Source organism: Rhea pennata, unplaced genomic scaffold, assembly GCF_028389875.1.
Source record: "Rhea pennata isolate bPtePen1 unplaced genomic scaffold, bPtePen1.pri scaffold_26, whole genome shotgun sequence".
Taxonomy (NCBI): domain Eukaryota; kingdom Metazoa; phylum Chordata; class Aves; order Rheiformes; family Rheidae; genus Rhea; species Rhea pennata.
In genome coordinates, this window is record NW_026907677.1 from 6,155,792 (window position 1) to 6,161,791 (window position 6,000).

Below are 6,000 nucleotides of genomic sequence, written 5' to 3' on the forward strand. Positions count from 1 at the left end.
CAGTTTGTCCCGGGCATGGGAAGCAGCATGCTGCGTGCCCAGAATACATCCCCCTGTATCCTGCCTGCCACGGGACTGCTTCTGAGCACGGAGGCTCGCCTACAAGCCAGCTGAGATGGGCTTTGCCTAAGAGTCAGGGAAGTGTCGAGTGGAACAAGGGATGTGCTGCACAGCTTCCCTCGCAGGCAGATTCCCTCCTGGGACGCTTACTTCTCATGCCTTAGTGCCCTGCTTTGTTTGGAGGCTGTTTGCGGACAGCAGCACACACAGCGGGAAGGTGCGCGCTGGCCATCTCCAAGTCCGGCAGATAGAAGCGCAAGCGAGGCACCGGCTCGCAGTTTGTCCCGGGCATGGGAAGCAGCATGCTGCATGCCCAGAACACATCTCGCACTGTCCTGCCTGCCACAGGGCTGTTTCTGAGCACGGAGGCACGCCTACAAGCAAGTTGAGATGGGCTTTGCCTAAGAGTGAGGGAAGTGTTGAGTGGAACAAGGCAACTGCTTCACAGCTTCCCTCGCAGGCAGATTCCCTCCTGGGACGCTTACTTCTCTTGCCTTAGTGCCCTGCTTTGTTTGGAGACTGTTTGCGGACAGCAGCACACACAGCGGGAAGGTGCGCGCTGGCCATCTCCAAGTCCGGCAGATAGAAGCGCAAGCGAGGCACCGGCTCGCAGTTTGTCCCGGGCATGGGAAGCAGCATGCTGCTTGCCCAGAACACATCTCGCACTGTCCTGCCTGCCACAGGGCTGTTTCTGAGCACGGAGGCACGCCTACAAGCAAGTTGAGATGGGCTTTGCCTAAGAGTGAGGGAAGTGTCGAGTGGAACAAGGGAACTGCTGCACAGCTTCCCTCGCAGGCAGATTCCCTCCTGGGGCGCTTAGTTCTCTTGCTTTAGTGCCCTGCTTTGTTTGGAGACTGTTTGCGGACAGCAGCACACACAGCGGGAAGGTGCGCTCTGATCGGCTCCAAGTCTCGGCAGATAGAAGCGCAAGCGAGGCACCGGCTCGCAGTTTGTCCCGGGCATGGGAAGCAGCATGCTGCTTGCCCAGAACACATCTCGCACTGTCCTGCCTGCCACGGGACTGCTTCTGAGCACGGAGGCACGCCTACAAGCAAGTTGAGATGGGCTTTGCCTAAGAGTGAGGGAAGTGTCGAGTGGAACAAGGGAACTGCTGAACAGCTTCCCTCGCAGGCAGATTCCCTCCTGGGACGCTTAGTTCTCTTGCTTTAGTGCCCTGCTTTGTTTGGAGGCTGTTTGCGGACAGCAGCACACACAGCGGGAAGGTGCGCGCTGGCCAGCTCCAAGTCCGGCAGATAGAAGCGCAAGCGAGGCACCGGCTCGCAGTTTGTCCCGGGCATGGGAAGCAGCATGCTGCATGCCCAGAACACATCTCGCACTGTCCTGCCTGCCACAGGGCTGTTTCTGAGCACGGAGGCACGCCTACAAGCCAGCTGAGATGGGCTTTGCCTAAGAGTCAGGGAAGTGGCGAGCGGAACAAGGGATGTGCTGCACAGCTTCCCTCGCAGGCAGATTCCCTCCTGGGACGCTTACTTCTCTTGCCTTAGTGCCCTGCTTTGTTTGGAGGCTGTTTGCGGACAGCAGCACACACAGCGGGAAGGTGCGCTCTGATCGGCTCTAAGTCTCGGCAGATAGAAGCGCAAGCGAGGCACCGGCTCGCAGTTTGTCCCGGGCATGGGAAGCAGCATGCTGCGTGCCCAGAACACATCCCCCTGTATCCTGCCTGCCACGGGACTGCTTCTGAGCACGGAGGCACGTCTACAAGCCAGCTGAGATGGGCTTTGCCTAAGAGTCAGGGAAGTGTCGAGGGGAACAAGGGATGTGCTGCACAGCTTCCCTCGCAGGCAGATTCCCTCCTGGGACGCTTACTTCTCATGCCTTAGTGCCCTGCTTTGTTTGGAGGCTGTTTGCGGACAGCAGCACACACAGCGGGAAGGTGCGCTCTGATCGGCTCCAAGTCTCGGCAGATAGAAGCGCAAGCGAGGCACCGGCTCGCAGTTTGTCCCGGGCATGGGAAGCAGCCTGCTGCATGCCCAGAACACATCTCTCACTGTCCTGCCTGCCACAGGGCTGTTTCGGAGCACGGAGGCACGCCTACAAGCAAGTTGAGATGGGCTTTGCCTAAGAGTGAGGGAAGTGTCGAGTGGAACAAGGGATGTGCTGCACAGCTTCCCTCGCAGGCAGATTCCCTCCTGGGACGCTTACTTCTCATGCCTTAGTGCCCTGCTTTGTTTGGAGGCTGTTTGCGCACAGCAGCACACACAGCGGTAAGGTGCGCTCTGATCGGCTCCAAGTCTCGGCAGATAGAAGCGCAAGCGAGGCACCGGCTCGCAGTTTGTCCCGGGCATGGGAAGCAGCATGCTGCTTGCCCAGAACACATCCCCCTGTATCCTGCCTGCCACGGGACTCCTTCTGAGCACGGAGGCACGCCTACAAGCCAGCTGAGATGGGCTTTGCCTAAGAGTCAGGGAAGTGGCGAGTGGAACAAGGGATGTGCTGCACAGCTTCCCTCGCAGGCAGATTCCCTCCTGGGACGCTTACTTCTCTTGCCTTAGTGCCCTGCTTTGTTTGGAGGCTGTTTGCGGACAGCAGCACACACAGCGGGAAGGTGCACTCTGATCGGCTCCAAGTCTCGGCAGATAGAAGCGCAAGCGAGGCACCGGCTCACAGTTTGTCCCGGGCATGGGAAGCAGCATGCTGCGTGCCCAGAACACATCTCGCACTGTCCTGCCTGCCACGGGACTGCTTCTGAGCACGGAGGCACGCCTACAAGCAAGTTGAGATGGGCTTTGCCTAAGAGTGAGGGAAGTGTCGAGTGGAACAAGGGAACTGCTGAACAGCTTCCCTCACAGGCAGATTCCCTCCTGGGGCGCTTAGTTCTCTTGCTTTAGTGCCCTGCTTTGTTTGGAGGCTGTTTGCGGACAGCAGCACACACAGCGGGAAGGTGCGCGCTGGCCAGCTCCAAGTCCGGCAGATAGAAGCACAAGCGAGGCACCGGCTCGCAGTTTGTCCCGGGCATGGGAAGCAGCATGCTGCATGCCCAGAACACATCTCGCACTGTCCTGCCTGCCACAGGGCTGTTTCTGAGCACGGAGGCACGCCTACAAGCCAGCTGAGATGGGCTTTGCCTAAGAGTCAGGGAAGTGGCGAGCGGAACAAGGGATGTGCTGCACAGCTTCCCTCGCAGGCAGATTCCCTCCTGGGACGCTTACTTCTCTTGCCTTAGTGCCCTGCTTTGTTTGGAGACTGTTTGCGGACAGCAGCACACACAGCGGGAAGGTGCGCTCTGATCGGCTCCAAGTCTCGGCAGATAGAAGCGCAAGCGAGGCACCGGCTCGCAGTTTGTCCCGGGCATGGGAAGCAGCATGCTGCGTGCCCAGAACACATCCCCCTGTATCCTGCCTGCCACGGGACTGCTTCTGAGCACGGAGGCACGCCTACAAGCCAGCTGAGATGGGCTTTGCCTAAGAGTGAGGGAAGTGTCGAGTGGAACAAGGGATGTGCTGCACAGCTTCCCTCGCAGGCAGATTCCCTCCTGGGGCGCTTACTTCTCTTGCTTTAGTGCCCTGCTTTGTTTGGAGACTGTTTGCGGACAGCAGCACACACAGCGGGAAGGTGCGCTCTGATCGGCTCCAAGTCCGGCAGATAGAAGCGCAAGCGAGGCACCGGCTCGCAGTTTGTCCCGGGCATGGGAAGCAGCATGCTGCTTGCCCAGAACACATCTCGCACTGTCCTGCCTGCCACGGGACTGCTTCTGAGCACGGAGGCACGCCTAAAAGCAAGTTGAGATGGGCTTTGCCTAAGAGTGAGGGAAGTGTCGAGTGGAACAAGGGAACTGCTGAACAGCTTCCCTCGCAGGCAGATTCCCTCCTGGGACGCTTAGTTCTCTTGCTTTAGTGCCCTGCTTTGTTTGGAGACTGTTTGCGGACAGCAGCACACACAGCGGGAAGGTGCGCTCTGATCGGCTCCAAGTCCGGCAGATAGAAGCGCAAGCGAGGCACCGGCTCGCAGTTTGTCCCGGGCATGGGAAGCAGCATGCTGCTTGCCCAGAACACATCCCCCTGTATCCTGCCTGCCATGGGACTGCTTCTGAGCACGGAGGCACGCCTACAAGCCAGCTGAGATGGGCTTTGCCTAAGAGTCAGGGAAGTGGCAAGTGGAACAAGGGATGTGCTGCACAGCTTCCCTCGCAGGCAGATTCCCTCCTGGGGCGCTTAGTTCTCTTGCCTTAGTGCCCTGCTTTGTTTGGAGGCTGTTTGCGGACAGCAGCACACACAGCGGGAAGGTGCGCTCTGATCGGCTCCAAGTCTCGGCAGATAGAAGCGCAAGCGAGGCACCGGCTCGCAGTTTGTCCCGGGCATGGGAAGCAGCATGCTGCTTGCCCAGAACACATCTCGCACTGTCCTGCCTGCCACGGGACTGCTTCTGAGCACGGAGGCACGCCTACAAGCAAGTTGAGATGGGCTTTGCCTAAGAGTGAGGGAAGTGTCGAGTGGAACAAGGGAACTGCTGAACAGCTTCCCTCGCAGGCAGATTCCCTCCTGGGACGCTTAGTTCTCTTGCTTTAGTGCCCTGCTTTGTTTGGAGGCTGTTTGCGGACAGCAGCACACACAGCGGGAAGGTGCGCGCTGGCCAGCTCCAAGTCCGGCAGATAGAAGCGCAAGCGAGGCACCGGCTCGCAGTTTGTCCCGGGCATGGGAAGCAGCATGCTGCATGCCCAGAACACATCTCGCACTGTCCTGCCTGCCACAGGGCTGTTTCTGAGCACGGAGGCACGCCTACAAGCCAGCTGAGATGGGCTTTGCCTAAGAGTGAGGGAAGTGTCGAGTGGAACAAGGGAACTGCTGAACAGCTTCCCTCGCAGGCAGATTCCCTCCTGGGACGCTTACTTCTCTTGCCTTAGTGCCCTGCTTTGTTTGGAGGCTGTTTGCGGACAGCAGCACACACAGCGGGAAGGTGCGCTCTGATCGGCTCCAAGTCTCGGCAGATAGAAGCGCAAGCGAGGCACCGGCTCGCAGTTTGTCCCGGGCATGGGAAGCAGCATGCTGCGTGCCCAGAATACATCCCCCTGTATCCTGCCTGCCACGGGACTGCTTCTGAGCACGGAGGCTCGCCTACAAGCCAGCTGAGATGGGCTTTGCCTAAGAGTCAGGGAAGTGTCGAGTGGAACAAGGGATGTGCTGCACAGCTTCCCTCGCAGGCAGATTCCCTCCTGGGACGCTTACTTCTCATGCCTTAGTGCCCTGCTTTGTTTGGAGGCTGTTTGCGGACAGCAGCACACACAGCGGGAAGGTGCGCGCTGGCCAGCTCCAAGTCTCGGCAGATAGAAGCGCAAGCGAGGCACCGGCTCGCAGTTTGTCCCGGGCATGGGAAGCAGCATGCTGCATGCCCAGAACACATCTCTCACTGTCCTGCCTGCCACAGGGCTGTTTCTGAGCACGGAGGCACGCCTACAAGCAAGTTGAGATGGGCTTTGCCTAAGAGTGAGGGAAGTGTCGAGTGGAACAAGGGAACTGCTGCACAGCTTCCCTCGCAGGCAGATTCCCTCCTGGGACGCTTAGTTCTCTTGCCTTAGTGCCCTGCTTTGTTTGGAGGCTGTTTGCGGACAGCAGCACACACAGCGGGAAGGTGCGCGCTGGCCATCTCCAAGTCCGGCAGATAGAAGCGCAAGCGAGGCACCGGCTCGCAGTTTGTCCCGGGCATGGGAAGCAGCATGCTGCTTGCCCAGAACACATCCCCCTGTATCCTGCCTGCCACAGGGCTGTTTCTGAGCACGGAGGCACGCCTACAAGCCAGCTGAGATGGGCTTTGCCTAAGAGTGAGGGAAGTGTCGAGTGGAACAAGGGAACTGCTGAACAGCTTCCCTCGCAGGCAGATTCCCTCCTGGGACGCTTACTTCTCTTGCCTTAGTGCCCTGCTTTGTTTGGAGGCTGTTTGCGGACAGCAGCACACACAGCGGGAAGGTGCGCTCTGATCGGCTCC